This window comes from Talpa occidentalis, unplaced genomic scaffold, assembly GCF_014898055.3.
Source record: "Talpa occidentalis isolate TD23 unplaced genomic scaffold, MPIMG_talOcc4v2.1 talOcc4.4, whole genome shotgun sequence".
NCBI lineage: Eukaryota > Metazoa > Chordata > Mammalia > Eulipotyphla > Talpidae > Talpa > Talpa occidentalis.
This window is the reverse complement of record NW_023604295.1, coordinates 62,121,523-62,140,717: the sequence shown is the minus strand read 5'-3', so window position 1 is coordinate 62,140,717 and position 19,195 is coordinate 62,121,523. Positions and strand designations below refer to the sequence as shown.

Below are 19,195 nucleotides of genomic sequence, written 5' to 3'. Positions count from 1 at the left end.
ATGCTTACTTGTTCACATGTTGACATCAGTCTAAAGATAATTGCTCACACACACACAAATAAAAGACTTTTTGATCTAAAATTTCTATTTTAACTGGAGAAACACACTTTTAATAATGACTGATATTTTGTGTAAAACCTCTGCCTACCCCATTATCAATATTTTCCAAAGTGTATTTCAAAAGTAGCAGTAATATGTGTCCATGCAGAATGAGATTATGCAGAATGAGATTCTGTGACATTTTAGAGACACTCAATGAAACAACAGTAATCAATTTTATTCACCACAAGAGTTCTCAAAGACCTTAATATGCTATGCATATTTAAATTCTTCATAAAAATTGTCCTCAGCTTATTTAATGATAGATTTCCCCAACCAAAGAACATTTCGTGGGACTGATGATCTATGAACCACTTGGGAACTAGCTTAGGAAGCACTGTCCTTCATCATTTCAACATCCACTGGGCCATAGTATTTCAATGATGCTAGTTATTATGTAATGCACACTGAGTGTCAGTATAGATTATATGCTATGTCAAATCATAAAATAAGTAACCACTCCAATGTCATTTCCAAACCCAGATGAAAAAGGAAGAAAAGAAACAGATGAACATCTTGTGGTTCTATGGCTCTGTTTTTTATAATAATAATAATCACAGAAATGCCAGAACAAGTTTAGTATTTATAAACTCTATAGATAGGTACAATCTATATATCTATCAATATATATACACACACATACACATATATATGCACATACACACATATATATGTGTATATATATATAATGTTATTAAAATCCATATATAATGGTCAACCCATTTCTACCAAAAAAAAAAATCTTCATAAAATTGGACAAATTGAAATAATCTCTTTCTGCCCTCTTCTTTTGCACTATCTGAATATTGTATTATAAATACAGTGACCAATTAGTTCAGTAAATAAGGAACCTAGATAATTCCATAACTAGTATTTCAATCTCTGAGCTCATCATTGTTTTGCCTTTATCACTATTAATTAACAAAGATGATTAGCTAACAGTTTTCCTTAATCATTTACTTTCTCACCATCAATGGGGAGCTACTTCCTATAGTAGGAACACACTCACTGATGTTCTAGTATGTCTTCTACATGAGGAATTATTTGGTTTACCTGACACTCAGGTCTCCTACCCCCATTAGATTCCCTATTTCTCTTAGGGTTCTATTCTGGGAATTCTCTTTACTCTTCACAAAGATAATGCATGAAAGTCAGTGGTAGAGTTCAGCACTGTCTAGCTTAAGAAAAATAAGTCAATCACATTCATCCAAGGGAGAAACTTAAAACTCATCATTAGTAGTTTAATAACAGACAGTATTTTCTTTTTTTTTTTTTTTTTTTTGTGGGACCCTCGCCGGTGGCCAGGGATAGAACTGGCGCTGTAGAGGTTGCGGGTAGCCTCGCAATCCAGCGCTCAACCACTGTGCCACCAGGGGAGGCCCTACCAGATAGTATTTTTAAAGTACCTAAGAGGATCAGGGATTTTGCAGTCTCCTTATCTCTATTCCTTTCATCAACACTCCAGGAGCAGTATTATCATTCCCAATTTAAAGATGAGAAAAACTGAGCCTCTCTTCAGTCCAGCACCTTGTTCAAGATGATACAGTTAGGAAGCAGCAGAGCCACTGTTACCAACCAGGTCACATTTCAAATGACAGTCTTCCTGCCCCTCCACGCTGCCTCTTATGACGTCTTGTCCTGTCAGAAAAGGAAGAAAGAAAATTCAACTCCTGACAATGTCTCTGACTCATAAAGAAAGTGAGAGCATCCAGTGGCTCTGTTCCTAGATACTGTTGACTGGCTCTGTTTCTTGTTTAATACTGTGATTTTCATTTCTTTTTTCTTTTTTCGTATTTTTTCCTAAAAGCATGCTGTCATTTCAGAGCCAAAAAAGTAAGGTCTGTGTAACTAGAAAAGCAAGAAAAAAAGCTATCATTTCTCCCTAGGGTAATTTGTAAGGGCTAAGGTTTCTCCATAAATTCTCCCCCAAGTAATCACAAGTTGCTTGGCATCAATCTAGTAAAAAGAGTGACAACCTAGCACATCATTCCTAAGGCAGCAGAAATTCCTGCAATTATATGAGAAATTTACCAGAACAGAGGCAATAAGGCACATGAACCAAATTTGAACCTGGCTCCCCAGATTATTCTCTTTGGCAATACATTGTCTACAATTCAAAGGGAGATAACGAGAGTCAAGACAACTTAAATGACTCCCTCAAGCCATGTGAGTTACCTAGACAGACAAATGTCTATGTTGTCTCTACCTTAACCTGCAGTGAGGTTATACATAGAAATAAGCATACTTCAAGCCCTTCCTTTGTGCTGTGCCAAAAAGAGGAAACCAGGTCTGGCTCTTTCCATAAGGTCACGTTCGCTATACTCTTTTGCATTTTTGCTTGACCTTCCCACTCTGCATGTAGTATTTCCCACTTGATCTACAGAATTAATTTGTATTTCTCCAATAATTAGATGAAGTGCCTCTGCTTTGAGAAGACAGGCCTATAGCCAGCCTGCCCCAGGCTGCTTTCTACTTCTCAATCATGCTCCCTCGCAATCCACACTGCCCAGTCATGGTGATTTTCATTCTGTAATGGTTTGTTTTATGTATCTATTTATTTCATGTATCTTTTTCCATATGAGACTGTGAGCTTCTTGCAGAACCCAGGTCTTATTAACCTTGCATCCTTGATGCTTTGTATGTAATAGAAACTTAATAAATGTGAGAAGGAAAGAAAAAGAAGGTTTGGAGAATAAAATGCAGTTATGGTGAAGGAGAAGACACAGCAGTGTTGTGTTGTGCTCAATGTTGTGTTGCTGTTGACACAATGTTAAAACAATGTTAGATTTTGTGTGCAATTTTAGTTAACAAATTTTTGCTTTCCTCGCCCCATGAAACTTCATCACTTTCTGAAGGAAGGTAATTCTTTATCATACATTTCCCCAGAACATTCTGTCTATATTTCTAGTGAACAACCCAAGACACTTGGAAGAGGCTGAACTCTACCAGCAGGTCAGGGGAGGTCACATGTCTTTGAAATATGACAATGTGCCCCATGGCACTTGCTGGCTTACCTATAGCCCTTCAGGAATCATCATGCTAATAGTTCAACCATGCAACAAAATCATGGACCTGGCAAAGACAGAGCACAGTAACCAACCAGTCTGGCTACAGATTGATTCTGAATTATTAATACGCCTTTAGAAAATAAACCAGAGTGAGTCTCTAACAGCCAGTTTACTGGAGATGTTTAATGATTTCAAAAGTCAGCCACACCACATGCCTTCCTTCTGACTCAGTTAAGAGTGGGACAAGGCAGAAGAGATGTTCGAGAAGCCAGGGCAATCAGCTGTATCTCTTCCATTTTCAGCTAAAGTTTATGTGGGATGACTGGAAAAACCTTCAATGAAAACTTTTTTAAAATAATGAAATAAAAGAATTTACCCCGCCAGACATCAAGAAATAATTATGGGTGTGTATTTTCCCTGCCTTGTAAATAATTTACAAATTGTACTATAAGCAAGCTCTAGAGTAAATGGTAAAGAGAGCAATAACATTTAACTTGTAAATTTTTATATTTAGCCATAAAAGAATCAGCATGTGTTTAAATCACATTTGAATACATATAAATAAAATTCTCATCTACAGACATGATTCTGTGGCTAAAGAAAGAATCCATGTCTCCTTTTCAACAGAGCAAGAACGTTGAAGAAATATCTTGCTTTTACAAAATAGAATTCACTATCACCAGCAAAAGAATGTTAGTAAGTATCTTAATTTGGGAACCTTTAAACATAGAGATAATGATGATGATTAACCTTTGCAGAGAAGTTTACAACATATGACATATATGTATGTGTATCTTATAGATATAGGTATGTATACCTATATATAATACAGATATAGATATATACCTTCATTTGAATTAGAGAAGAATGTTATATACATTCTACACAGGAGGCAGTGGAGACTTAGCAAGATTATGTAAATTTCACAGCCAATTAGATAGCAAATGTTGGCCTTAGAATATGAACCTGGATCATTCCATTCCTAAATTTCTGTTCTTCCTACTATTTGAGGCTGAACATTAATAGTATCATATTCAGGAATTGTCCAGCACATCCTGGCAGCATAAATGAGAACCTACACCAAAGCAAAGTAGAATGACCTGTAAGGGTTACTTAGTAACCCAGATTCAGTGATTGAAAATATGCTTTTCAAGAAGAGAGAACCCCAACTCCCAATGATAATAGGAGAGTAATATGTAGCAAAGGTTGATTCTGTGCCAAGTAAAAGGCTAAATTTATTATTATTGCATTTTATTCTAATGATTTTCCCATGAGTCAGGAAACCCTCTAAGAGACTTCAGTAACTTCCCCAAAGCCAAATAACTATAAGGAAAGGAACTAGAATAGGAAGACAGTAGGTCATTATTTTTTTTTTTTTTTAGATTAAAAGGGAAAAAAGTAAAATATTTTTATTTTTTTTTTTTAAATATTAAATTTTATTTTTATATTCCCCCATACAATTGCAAACGCCCCATTCTGACCCCAATCCTTCCCCTCCCGCCCCCCACCCCCAAAAAGTGTCTCTGGTTCATAGTTTTTTGTTGATTTTGATTTTCACTTTCTTATATTCATTTTCCTGGTCCCTTATTTAAGTTTTCTAGATTCCTGCTATGAGTGAGACCATCCGGTATTTTTCTTTTTCTTTTTGGCTTATTTCGCTGAGCATGATCCCTTCCAGTGCCATCCATGTTGCTGCAAATTGCATGTGTTTATCTTTTTTGAATGCTGAGTAATATTCCATGGTATATATGTACCACATCTTCTTGATCCAGTCATCCATTTTTGGGCATTTGGGTTGTTTCCAAAGCTTAGCTATTGTAAACAGTGCTGCTATAAACATAGGAGTGCAGGTGCTCTTTGGAATTGATGTTTCTGTGTCCTTTGGGTAAATACCTAGGAGTGGAATTGCTGGATCATATGGAAGCTCTATGTTTAGTAGGTCCAGAAATCTCCACACAGCTCTCCATAGTGGTTGGACCAGTTTGCACTCCCACCAACAGTGCACAAGAGTTCCTTTTTCTCCACATCCTCGCCAACATTTGTTGTTGCTAGTTTTTTTAATATGTGCCATTCTCACTGGTGTGAGATGGTATCTCATGGTAGTTTTGATTTGCATTTCCCTGATTACAAGTGATGTTGAACATTTTTTCATATGTCTGTTGGCCATTTGCATTTCCTCTTCAGAGAAGTTTCTTTTTAGCTCTTCTGCCCATTTTTTGACTGGATTATTTTCTTTGTTGTTGCTGAGTCTCATCAGCTCTTTGCAGATTTTTGTGATCAGTCCTTTATCATTAGTGTTGGGTGCAAAAATGTTCTCCCAGTTGGTGGGGTTTCTCTTTGTTTTTGTTATTGTCTCTTTTGCTGTGCAGAAGCTCTTTAATTTGATGTAGTCCCAGCTGTTTATCTTTGTCTTCACTATCACTGCTTTGGGTGATGTGTCTGTAAAGATGTCTTTGATGTGCAAATCCCGTAGTGTTTCGCCTATATTTCCTTCTATGTATTTTATGGTTTCAGGTCTTATGTCTAGTTCTTTAATCCATTTTGAGTTGATTTTTGTGTATGGTGTGAGGTAGTGGTCAAGCTTCATTCTTTTGCATGTAGCGAGTAGGTCATTATTTTTGCGCTTTTCTTTTTAACTGCAACATCACTGACATTTTATGCACAAAGAGCATTCACAATATCCTGTTAAAAACCTGTGACAAATAAATTTGCAGATGTGGAAGAACTAGCAACACAATAAAATGCCACTGATAGCAAGAACAGTTTCATAGGCTGTCTTCTGTAGTTTATGGCTTTAAAGAACACACAATCCATTTTTTAATTTATTTATTTTCATTCTCATTTTTTAATGAAGTACAATTGTTTTACTATCCTTGTTAATTTTTTGGCAGTATAAGGTTTATTCCCTCAGTTGTGGTAACCTCAGCTCTCCCACCACCAAGTGATATGGGTCGACTATAGTTGCCAAAAGAAACCACTAAGATGTTTGAAAAATCCTCTAATAATACACCATCAGGAATAACAGGAAAAGTGGAACCTCTGTTCCATCCCCAGGCCACGCTGGGGCTCACAGCCCACCAGGCGCCATCCACCCAGGAGAACGAGGCTATGAGCTGCATGCCAGTGTGGCCTCCGGGTCCTGGGGGCACCCTGAGGTGTTTCTCCTCCTCCCCTTCTTACCTCTCCTCTCTGGGTGCCCTAGATCTATGGCCAGTTTTCAAGAGTTGGTTTTATTTATTTATTTATTAAGATTTATTTTTATTTATTTATGTATACAAGCACTGGGTACAGTCAGAAGCGCGGGAGGGTGAGAGAATTCACCAGAGCCAGAGCGGGGAGCAGAGCAGGCAGAAGGACCGAAGTACACTGCTGAGGGGAGCAGCGGGCAGCAGGAGAGGTCTGCGCGCCATGGGGGACCCTCCTCCCGTGGCCGGGGAGCAGCCGGGGATCGAACCGGCGCTGCAGAGACTGGGGGCAGCTTCGCAACCCAGCGCTGTGCCACCGGGGAGACCCTCAAGGGTTGGTTTTAATGTTTGTCTTTGTCTGATCCTTTGTTTGATTTCTCTCGTTAGTTTCACCTGTATCCAGAGATTGTAACTGAAAGGCATACAAATAGGTAAAAAGCCACTTGAAGCAAAAATGTACAGGGACTATCACACCTCCTCTCCCTCACCCCCTTTTTTTCCTTGTTCTTCAAAGAGGGAACAACTTTTTGAACATTTTTTCATAGTATTCAAAGTGTTCTAAGCCTTCCCCGAGGCCAGTATCCTCTTACAGCAAGCCCAGCGCACTCAGCAAGACTCTTAGCCCACACGTATCAAGGATAATAAATTCAAGTCTCATCCCACTCTCTAGGTGCCAAAAACGAATCGAGTCGGTACCTCAAAGACATATTTGAGACATTTGACACTCATAAAATTAAAACATGCAAAATGGTGAACGATCTTAATTTTGTTGCCAACAAGCTACAATGAATATTGATGGCCCCAGGAATGACTGAGATCCTGAGGTCCTGGAATCAAGTCATGCGCTTAGAATTTAGTAAATGCTTGTTGGATGACTATCTGTAGCACAGAACAATTAAATTATTCCCAGTCAAATTTTAGAATTAAGATATATCAATATTTAAGGCAATTTTTCACCAAGAATTCAAATTTCTGAAAACCTCAGTTCTCCAGAACACATCTGAGAAGAAAAAGTAATTCAAAAGTGCTTAGACAATAAAAGACAGTGGTCATTAAGGTCCATATTTATAAGCAATCATTCCTGTTCTACAAAGACTTCTAACAAATTTAGTTCTCTTAGTCCTAAGAACACAGCAGACTTTACATACCTAATTGAAGGAGGAAGGGGGAGTTGCAACATGTAACTGCACCAACAGCAGGAAGAAACAGATTTATAGAAGCCTAGCACTAAAAGCAGAGAAAAAAGAAGCTATGAAAAGAATTTTTTAAAAGCACAATGGCATTCATTGAGGTGAAAAAAGTCATATGGCCCTAGGAAGGTCCTGAGGGAATCACTGGATATAAATATTGACACATTTAGTAGCTTCTTGTAAGAATGAAGGAAATTACATCTTTACATATTATATTATATTATTTACATCATTAAATATTATGATATCTATCAAAACAAATATATTGTTGGTCTTTATGGGTGTAAAGTAATAGCTATTGTGAAAATTTCAATTGTCCAAAATGTCTCATTCCCTTAAATTCTGGAAGTTGAGGTTATTTTAACATGTATATGTGTGTGTGCACACACATATGCTTATAACTTATATGAAGAATTTCTGTTATGCTAGGAAAGTTCATCTCCTCAACATGCAGTATAATGAATTATTAATTTTTTGATTGTCAGTTTTCAATAAAAATATGATCAAAGCGGTTACCTGGTATCAAAAGCTCCAAGTTCATAGGCTTTCTTTTTATCTAATGCAACCAAGACCAGGAAAATTGCCCCATTGCTCAGTGACTCAACTTACCTATTTGTATAATGAGAAAAATTAAAGCTTATCTTACACAAGGTCTGGTGGAATTTTTTCCAGTTTCAAAATGTGGACATGTAGAATATTAATCCTAACAATAACTTAGTTTAGGGTTATTATATTTTAAGTAAACACCCCTCAAGGACAAGATGCAAGGAAGTCAGTCTTTCTTTCACTGTATTTCTTTCCTTTCCAAAGAACACAACAAAGAAACAAAGAGCCAAACACACTGACTCACGTCTTTTTCTAATAGTGTTGTGGTCAATTTGCTCCCGCATAAAAAAAGTAGTAGTGAAGCTTTGAACTCTGGGTTTTGGAAGGCCAAGAGTGGAAAAATGTCTCTAGCAGACAGAACGGCACATTCCAAATCTGTCCAAATCTGTCCCATGTGATACATTTGTGAGAAAAGTCCGCTTGGGCATGCAGCTCCCTTTAAAGCCCTTTTCTGTGGTCAGAAATTTCTGACAGAAGAAGGGGTTGAACTTTGCCTTTCAATAAATCTTGAGTTGATCTCTTTTTTTTTTTTCTTCAGACCCTACTCATTCAAGAGTTTTAAGATAGTTTTCCAGTTTTTAACTTACTTTTAAGACAAATAGGAGATGGTATAACTTTGTGCCTGGGAGAGTTGTTCTATCCTCCTTTCGGAGGAAGGGACCTGTGATTTGGGAACTCAAGGTGGGCTGAGTGTCTGCACTGAGAGATTTCTGACACTGAAATTGTTTACTGCATCCCAAGACTGAGTCATGTCATGGTTTTCCTTCCATAAATGTTGCTATCTTAAAGTCCGTCACCATCTAATACAGTTATACAACTTTATAGTATATAAAGGACTTTCATGTATATTATTTGTGAGATCAAGGATACCTTTCATTTCTTAATGTCTTATAGCTGTTTTTGTTTTAAATCTCAAAGCCATTCACAACCTAAAAAAATTAATATTTTGGTGCATTTTAAATGGCTAATTCTATTCTTTGATATGACTGAGCAGTTGATATGTCTATGTAGCACCCAATTAAAAAATTCAGTACTGACGTCCCATTACCTGAAGTATTCTGAGGACATCTCCAGTGTCTTCATACTTTGCTACCTGGCAGGGAATTTCTATAATAACATCAACATATTATTACCAAACACGTATCTTAAGTACAGGTCATTCTGTTCTTTGCTCCTTCCCCCCATTGCAGCAGACGAGTATTTTTCTTGCTAACTCTCTTCCCTCACATATTCTGTGGACATTTCTCATCCACCTCCCCAACCCCTCACCCCCCACCTTTTGGGGACTTCATCCTGAATCATTTGCATAAACCCACTGCATCTTTCTTTCTTCATGCAGATTGTGAATCACTCCTTTATAAAACCTTTCAGTGATAATACATGGTCCTCAAATTAGAATCCACTCTATCACAGGATTTGCAAGACCTTTAGGGTCTGGCCTGCCCATCTTTCCAGCTCCATTCCTTGCCATACTCCCTGCTGTCACCAACGCTACTGCATACTACAGATATAGTTTTCTTTGAAAGTGCCATATCTTTCATCTTTTAGGGTTTTCAGTCATACTCTCTGTCATTCTGAATGGAACACACTGTCTTTTCATCACCTCCTAACTGCCTGAGCACTCCCAGAGCCTTCCTTCACGTGTGGCCCAGCTGTGTGTTCTCACTTTGCCCCATCATCCCTGTATAGTATCTAATGCTCTCACTGAAACTATTTCCTTAACTGTCCCACTGGTTTGTAAACCTCAGGATAGCTGAATTTAGTCTGATTTACTAGGCGTGTCCTCAGCACAGATCCTGAAGCCAAGTGCAGGTACTCAATATTAGCTGAATGAAAGGATGAATGAAGGATAAACAAATATAATCAGAGAGGCACAAATATCAGAGACAAAACAGCAGATTCAAGGTTTGGCCAGGTTTCTAGAAAAAATGAGTGGTCAACAGTTTGGTTCAAGAAGTCTTGAGCAATCATCAACCTAAGGCAGCAAGAAAGCTCTAAACAGACTCTTGGTAATTGTGAAAAGTAAAAACTGATAACCACACCACCAAACAGTCCTTTTTATCCTCATCTTGGCCAAAGTTTCCCAGAGTTTATCTTAATGTGGTCCCAGGACAATATGCACAGGGATTCTCCATTCCCAACTAGCCCTGCCTAATGAGTCAGAATCACATGGATAGGGCCAGAAATCAGAATTTTTAACTAGCATCCTAGGAGATACTTATACACCTTAAGGTCGTAGGCTGGAAGTGGGGACAACTACAATAGCTGATTGGGTAGGAAGAACAAGAGCAGAGAGCAAATACCCGCCCTGGTGGTGACTAGCTCAACTGTGAGGCCCCAGTTGTGCTACATGTGGTACATGACTCACAAATAAGGACACCTTGCCCTCTTTATCCACAATGAGCTCATGCATAGCTGACTCATGTGGCCCTGAGAGTTTCCAACAAGTGTCATGTTATGGGGCTTGCTCTCTAGGCACTTGAGTCATAACCTCCACTTAATTTCTCACTGTGGCCTCCTTCCTCCTGTATGAGGCATAGCCTAGTGTAATCCATTTGTGGATTCCATCTGCACAGATGAATATTTAAGCAACATTCATTAAAACAACATTCCCTTATGCAGAACCTGGACAAAGACCTAATAATAATAATAATAATAATAATAATAATAACCAGGAATTTATCATAAGCTTTTACTCCCTCTGAGGAAAACAAAATGTCCCCTTTAGCCCCACTGAACCTGTGGTTTTAAAGCTCTTTCCAATTTTGCATTGTTGTCCAAAAAAAATTAGATATGGCTGGCTGAAAAAAATCGAGAAATTTCTATCTAAGGAAAAGAAGTTCTCTTCAAACCAACATTTCCTGTTTTGATCTTGTGCTCAAAGCAATCTCATTTTTCTCCTTTGGGTTGGACATATGGTTTTGTCATTTATGGTTATGCCCATAATCTTTCATGCTCACAATGAGTCCAGAATATATACTGATTTTTGTTACTCTTCTGTTATTTGTAGCTTAAGATTACTCTTCACCTTCCTCCCAAGATTGTTCTATCATTGGTCATTTGACGTGAGTGCATTGCACCTAAGTCCCCAAGGAACAGAATGTATGTAATGTGGGCAGGAAAAACAATACTTCTTGATTTTCCCAAGTCACTTGAATCATATGTTTTAAGTGTAATTAAAAACATATTTTTAAAAGCAAATGGAGTCAATAAACTAGAAAAGCTGCATGGTTATACCTAGAAGGCTCTATGTCTCTAGATTTTAATGAACTACAATAGAGGACCCAGGAACCGTGGGCACTTCAGTTCCAACCCAGGCGCACAGGAGGACACATACCTGACACAATGTGGCTGGTCTGTCACAACTGCTTTGCACAGAAAGTCTCAGGAGAGAAAGGAGAGGAAATATGTGAGGACACCCTGAGGATTATACAAGGATTTTATAAATAACCTCCCTAAGGTGAGTGTGGGGACCTCGTAGGCCTTTCCACAGGTGGTATGATTAAAGGAAGAGCAATGTACTGTCTTTGGACCCCTCGTTTCCAAGATCTGAAAACTTGATTATTTTCCTGTAATTAATATCTTTTTTTTAAAGATTTATTTATTTATACAAGCACTGGGTACAGTCAAAGGCGCGGGAGGGTGAGAGAATTCACCAGAGCCAGAGCGGAGAGCAGAACAGGCAGACTGACGAGGTACACTGCTGAGGGGAGGAGCGGGTGGCAGGAGAGGTCTGCGCGCCATGTTCGGACCCTCGCCCGGCAGCCGGGGATTGAACTGGCGCTGCAGAGGCTGCGGGCAGCTTCGCAGCCCAGTGCTCAACCGCTGCGCCACCGGGGAGGCCCTCCTGTAATTAATATCTTTAAGAACTGTAACTATGAGGGAAATATCTTCCTGAGCCAGTTCCCTTTATCAACTGCAGTGACACAACTCCCACCAAGTCTATGGGACATCGTCACCCTTCACCCACTGTCAGAAATTCATTTGGTTTGACATTTCCAATCCTGGAAACTGGGAGCCTCTGGTGGCGACGTGAGACAAGGTGGCAGTGGGGGGGATTATACACTAGCGATTTAATCCTTGGCACATACTAAATCATTTTGTATACTAGTTTCTCCTGTAATTTCTCTAGCTGTGAATTATAGTGAATTTATTTACACAATTGATAAAATGTCATCATTTGTTAAAGTAAATTACTTGAGGTAAAATAACTAATTACTAAGATTTTAGCAAAAATAAAGTAAAAGCTTTTTATCCTAATGGTGGGGACAGCATAATCTCTAAGTTACAAACTTTGACTAGATGTTTGTGCTAAAGTTCCAAAATTAAAAATTTGTTTAATAACTAGCCATGATTCATTAGACTTTTATTGTTTGAAGAAGGAGAAAATCATGTCTGGGGTACAGGCCAGAGGTGCAAGGGGTGAAAGGATTTACCACAGACAGAGTGGGGAATAGAACAGGCAGATATATTGAAATACACTGCTGAGGGGAGCAGTAGGTGAGACAGGAGAGGTCTACTGCGCCATGTGGGTCAGCTCCCTGGCTGGGGGTATAGAACTCCTGCTGCAGTGGCTGCTGATAGCTTCACAGTGCTGAGACATAACCCCTTGCATAACAAGGGAGGCCCGTCTATGTCAATTTTTAAGATATACCTTTTATGTCATGTTGATTAGGGAATGAAGATGGGGAATGGTCATATACCATTGGTAAGATTCCAAATTGGTACCACTTTTAGAAGCTAAACTAGCAATTCCATCCCAAGAATCTATCCTACAGAAATGTTTGTTTCATGTGTAAGAATAATGATACTCATTAAGTATACAAACAGCAAAGTGAAAAGGCAACCGACGGAATGAGAGAAAATACTTGCAAATCAGATATCTGAAAAAGGTTACTATCTAGAGAATGTCTACAATCCAAAAAAATTAAAACAACACAAATTAAAAATGGTTAAAGAACTTGAGTAAACATTTCTCAAAAGAGATATACAAATGTCCAAGTAGGGCCTCCCCGGTGGCGCAGCGGTTGAGCACTGGGTTGCAAAGCTGCCCGCAGCCTCTGCAGCGCCAGATCGATCCCTGGCTGCCAGGTGAGGGTCCCACATGGCGCACAGACTTCTCCTACCGCCCGCTGCTCCCCTCAGCAGTGTACTTCATCAGTCTGCCTGATCTGCTCCCTGCTCTGGCTCTGGTGAATTCTCTCACCCTCTCGTGCTTCTGACTGTACCCAGTGCTTATATAAATGGATAAATAAATCTTTTAAAAAAAAAAAAGTCCAAGTACATGAAAATATGCTCAACTATGCTCAACATTATTAATCATTAAGCAAATCAAAACCACAATGAAACACTATTTCACATCTACTAAGATGACTACTGTGAAAAAGAAACAAATATTGACAAGGACAGGGAAAAATTGGAACCCTGTGCACTGCTAACAGGAATGTAAATTGGTGCAGCCATTATGCAAACAGTATGGCGGTTGCTAAAAAAATTTTAATAGAATTACCATATGACCCAGCAATTTCACTTCTGAGTATATATCTAGAAGAACTGAAAGCAAGGTAGCAAAAGATATATTCATACATTCACATTCATAGCAGTACCATTCACAATAGCCAAAAGGCAGAAATTATGCAAGTGTCCATGGATTTGTGAGTTTGACAGAGTGAAAATAAGTACTGCACTTGACTCCAAAGAGCCAGATGGAATTCCATCTTGGCACTAGCTGGTCATGTGACCTTAGGTTCATAAACACACTGGCATTTGCATTTTTATCTTTAAGTAATGCTATAAATTTCAGGTATTCAATCTCCTGTCTTTCCAAGAAATCTTTCAGTTGCATCTTTGGTTGCAGGGGAGAGGTAGGGTTGGGGCACAAAGTAATCAAATCCCATCATAGCCAAATCCCATAGTAACCAAATCCCATAGTAATTACTATGTATAGCAGCAACCTCAGAATTGAATCTATCCTTGGGATATAAGCATAATTGGTCTGCTGCTCAAAAAGAATCTTTGAAAGAAAAGAATTCTCTCAACTTCTTGAAGGGGGCCAAATGTTCATTTCTATAGGAGAACCCATTCTGCTGGGTCCAGGTGTGAAAGGTTTTCAGATATTTCATCATAAGTCCCGTGCATACTTATTTGTTCTTCATCAGAGGAAACATCTACCTTAACCCACCCATCACTTTCTAACCATTCATTACACTAAACACAGTGTCTCTCTAAAAGTCTTCATAGTGTTGTTTTTTAGTTTCCTCAGGCACAGGATACAGCTCATGTCCCTTTTCTGTTGTCTCTAAGTCCTCTCAGAATTCTTGTTCCCTTCTCCCATAATGTTTCTTTTTTCTTTTTTTTTTTTTTTTTTAAATTTATACAAGCACTGGGTACAGTCAGAAGCGCGGGAGGGTGAGAGAATTCACCAGAGTCACAGCGGGGAGCAGAACAGGCAGACAGAAGAAACACACCGCTGAGGGGAGCGGCAGGAGAGGTCTGCACACCATGTGAGACACTCACCCAGTGGCTGGGGATCGAACCGGCGCTGCAGAGGCTGCGGGCAGCTTCGCAACCCAGCACTCAACCACTGCACCACCAGGGGAGGCCCTCCCATAATGTTTCTTAACACTGGGCTGCAGAGCTCAAGCAAATACACAATTGTGGGGGTTTTATTTCTTCAAAGGAATTCTGATTAAAGTGGTAGTAGTGGTGTATTTTTGTCTTTTCATTGCAACGAGCTCTATAAATTTACCAAATCCTAATGTAAGCTGATGTCTGACTCTTTGACCTTTAAATCTTACTTTCCAGCAATGCTCTTTGACATTTTTTCCCTTCAGTTGACTCCTGAAATCATGAAAAATCTACACAAGGGCAAATACCTAGATCAAAAAGTGATTGAAGATGATGAGATTCTCTCCCCCACATCCAGAGATATACCTCAGTCCCTTAATGAAGCCAGGTTTCCTCAGAATTTTTTAAAATTTAGAATATTTCTAAGAATTACTATAAGAAAGAAAAAATCAAAATCAACAAACAACTATGAACCAGAGACACACTGTGGGGGAGGGGCGGGGAAAGAGGGGTTGGGGTCAAAATAAGGGGGTTGCAATTGTATGGGGAATATAAAAATAAAATTAAAAAAATAGAATATTTCTTAACTTCCCCATGCATCTAAGAAAAATAAAATTCAAGTTATTTTTCTTTTTATTCTTACCCCAATTCTATAAACTCCCCTACCAGAAACTTCTGCATATAATGGACATTCCATCACAATTCATTGATTTGTGGGTTCAAAAAAACCCCCTGCCTCTAGTTATCAAGTAATTACTATGTATAGCAGCAACCTCAGAATTGAATCTATCCTTGGGATGTAAGTATAATTGTATTATATTAATTGAATGTTATATGTTCATTCTCCAGAGAAAGGATATGGTTATTCTTTCCAGTGTATAACTATACTGGGTTGGTTTGCTGTTTATTATTTTTCTTTCCCCACCTGAACATAAGGTCTAAAGAGCATAGGCCTTGTTTTGTTCCCTGCTTGCCGTATCTCCAAGGCATGGATCAGGGCCAGCCACACTACTACTATTGAATGTAACAGGATTATTATTCTCTAGAGGCAGCTTTCAGGCTGATTCCATTGCATGGTCTTTGGCTGTCCTTTAGTGACCTCTTGGGTAGATTCTGTAACTCCCTCATCACTTACAGCAATTAAAAGTTCAGTCCAGTTTAAAACTTCAACCTCAACCCCATGCAAATTTTATTCCTCTCCCACCAATAACTACATTGGTACTCCCTCTTTCACTGTTCCTCCTTGTTGTGGAGGACAGAGGTACCCCTGGTTTTAACACTCCTTTTCCTATTCCCCTCTGCAGAATGCTAGCTCCTCAAATGAGTAACAGAAGAAGAAAAAGAATAGTTTTTTTCTTGTTTAACCTACTATAGTTGAAATGCTTTTTCCACTGCCTGAAGCATTGTGGCTGGGGAACAGTGACCTTCCATGACATCTACCTTGCTTCCAAGAAACTGACACATTCTCACATCCAGAAGCAGAAATGGGAGCTGCTCCATGATCCCTCATCCTCCTAAGTCCTGCCACTTCTCAGACTGGAACACCAGGAAGCAGGTGGCAGGCTCCCCTTTTTGCAAGAGCTCACTCTTCTTTGGCCAGTAGGAAGTACCCCCCATCTTTCGCCCTTGCACAGAAAAGCTGTTTTTCTCAGAAACCCAACCACTTTTTTCCCGTTTTCATAATTTATTTATTTTTAAACATCCTTTTTTATTTTTTCACAATATAGGATTTCTCCCCTTAGGTGCAGTTAACATAGTTTCCCCACCACCAAAATGCCCCAGGAAAGCTTCTTAACTTGAACAGCTCCCCCACAGGCTGATGATCTCAGTTCCGCTTTCCCCATCTTCTTGTACTTTCTCAAATAGAGAAGAGGTGGGGGTAGGGTAGAGAAGAAGAAACGTTATGTTTGCATTCCACAAAGTTTGTACTTTCCTTCTGAAGAGCAATTCGTGAATCCTTATAGATTTACCAGCTTTCTCACTTCAACTGGGATCCGACCTGTCAATTTCAGTCCCATGTACCCTGTTACTTGTGCTACAAAAGCTTGTCTTTTATATTGCATGTCTCTTAGGGCCTAGCATCATGCCTTCTTCTGAAGCAGTGAGACACTCAATAAATGCTTATTAAATTCTTTATTTAGCATTTGTGATAATTCTAGACTACAAATTCTAGACTTCAAAATGAAACCTGTTGACAGAGCGTGTAGGTATCGCGTCATGAATCCTGATGAAACTATGGAGACTTTAGACCCCTGTGGGGATTTCTAAATGTCACTCTGACCCTTCACAGAGCCCAGGGTTGGGATTCTCCAAATGCTCCAATCCACCAGAAAATCTCCCATATGGGGAAAGAACAGGGACAATGTTTTTTTAAATTAGATGCATGCTTAGGGTGGAATTAAAAACAGAAATATTTGATAATAAGAGTCCTTTATCTCTGTTTGCTGCAAGTTCCTTGGGCTTCAAAATGTCTCATTAGCTCCTGGAATGTGGTGTCACCAGTGTCACAAAGCAGCAACATTTTGCCACAATTCACAGATGTTTATAAATTCTCCCCCTTGGGATTTGATTCATATTATGAGCCTTGTCACTGGGTTTTCTCTCTGTCACAGTTCAGATAAATGAAGTAGGGCAGTCTGTGGAGTTTTGCTTTCACATTCAGAGTTTCATCAACTTTTTTTGAACTTCAGTGAATATTAGATACATTTCTCTGTAAAATACATATCCAGGGAACTAAAATTCAATTGTGGCAAGTTATTGGAGAGGTGGGTACATTATTCTAAGGCAGTGTTTGCAACTTGCCACTGAAACTCGTTTCACATCTTTTATAAACCAGTCTCCCTCTCTGTACTCTTCCAGTAATTAGAGAAAATATACTTTTCTCAAACAAATGCTATGGTCATCAAATAGAAAAATATTTGTTAAACAAAAGTTTAATTTGATTTTTAAAAAAAATCCCCTTTCCTTCATCAAAAGTTGTGTAATTAGACATCTCTTAGCAAGTCTTAAATTTTAATCTTTATCTTCCTCATCTGTCATTTAAGATCAGGCTAACTTGTTGTCCATTAATTATTTATTCTGTACTCCGTTGTCTAGACAGCATTTTCATGTTACTATTTTATTTTATATTCACAATAACCACATATTAAAGAAATCATAACCTACGTTTTGTAGATGAAGAAACAGGTTCAGAAAGGTTAAGTAATTTGCAGAGCATATGACTCGGCTATTCATTTAGTTCTAAAACCCTAACTCTAATTCCTGCAGTAGGCTGTCACCTAACTAAGTGCTGAGCTCCCTAAACTATTTCTTTCAGTTCTATGTTCTAAGTCATGGAACAATTTTGTTTCATCTCAAGAGGTATCACTGGGAAACTATTCTTCTGGCTTTCTACACAAAAATTATTATACCGACATATTTTATAACTACTTCAGTGTTATGAATGTTAGAGAAAAAGGGATACTTCAACATCTTTTACTTTTTCATCCAAAAATATTCTACTCAAAAATTATGCGGGTTTTTTTTATTATTTTAACAATTCCCCCAAAAAGAGATGATACAACCTCCCTCAGAAGACATTATTGCTTACTGTTGAAGGAAGAGATTTTTTTTCCTGTCTGATGTGTCTCCCTTCTATTCTAATTTATTGTCAGTACTTTAGAGTGAATTTGATCATTGTTTCCTATCCCTTTCACATGATGAGAAGTAACAGGACATGATGTGCTTAAGGGGAGATACAAAATTATATTGAGATACCACAAGGAATGTTAATTCCTTTTGCAATCTGTGTTTCAGTGGTTGTCTGTACAGGCTAAAAATAGTAAGAATAAAAAGTCCATAGATGGACAGATGAAGATCCCAAGTCCTATTTAAAAGAATTCTTCATCATTACTCTTCTTTTACATAACAAAATTTCAATATCATGTATGCCTGGGAATTTTTTTTTCCCCTTGAAAACAATAACACTTACGGAAGAGGGTGGAGAGGAAGGAAAGGTAGCTCCGACTAATAGATAACTGATCTCATCAAGAATTATCTAAATGTATTTAGTAAGAATTATCTTATCCAGATGTGCTGCCCAGAAAATGAAAAATATCATGCCCATAAGTCCTTGAGGAGTGGACCATAATTTTCCTATCAGCTAAACACTCAATGAAAGAGAAGAAACATTTGAGAAAATAATACAGCTTTAAAAAAATTAGAAATGAATGAGAATTTGTAGACCTCTTTTTTTCACTTTGGCAAAGCTATTATAAATAGCATTTTTTTTCAGACTGTCTCGCTAAAACAAAACAAATGTTTCCTGTCAGCATGGAAAAAGAAATTCCTGTCTAAAATTGTGTTATCTGGTTTTTAGTCCACTTAATTAAGAAAGCTGTTAAATGTCATGCTATATGTCATCAAATGCCCTTTTAAAAACTTATTTCAATTTTTCATAAATTCATTCCAGTTTTTGTGTTCCCACTATTTAATCCTTTAGGAGTTTTTAAAGTAGAGTCATCATATCTAAAAGCCAAATATACACTCTTCTTGACATAAC

The 19,195-nt window shown here is 38.3% G+C and overlaps 1 protein-coding gene across 2 annotated transcripts in view; it reads left to right on the top strand.

The window, feature by feature from the left end:
- The window catches only part of COL8A1 (collagen type VIII alpha 1 chain), a 142,525-nt gene that overhangs the window by 8,374 nt on the left and 114,956 nt on the right, over window positions 1–19,195 (top strand). The window contains exon 1 of one of the 2 annotated variants that reach the window (XM_054700661.1): window positions 3,799–3,803. The exons of the other annotated variant lie outside the window; for it this stretch is intronic. The gene's annotated coding sequence lies outside the window, so the exon portion shown is untranslated. Of the gene's footprint in view, window positions 1–3,798; window positions 3,804–19,195 lie in introns of those variants that run through there. 2 annotated transcript variants of the gene reach the window in all.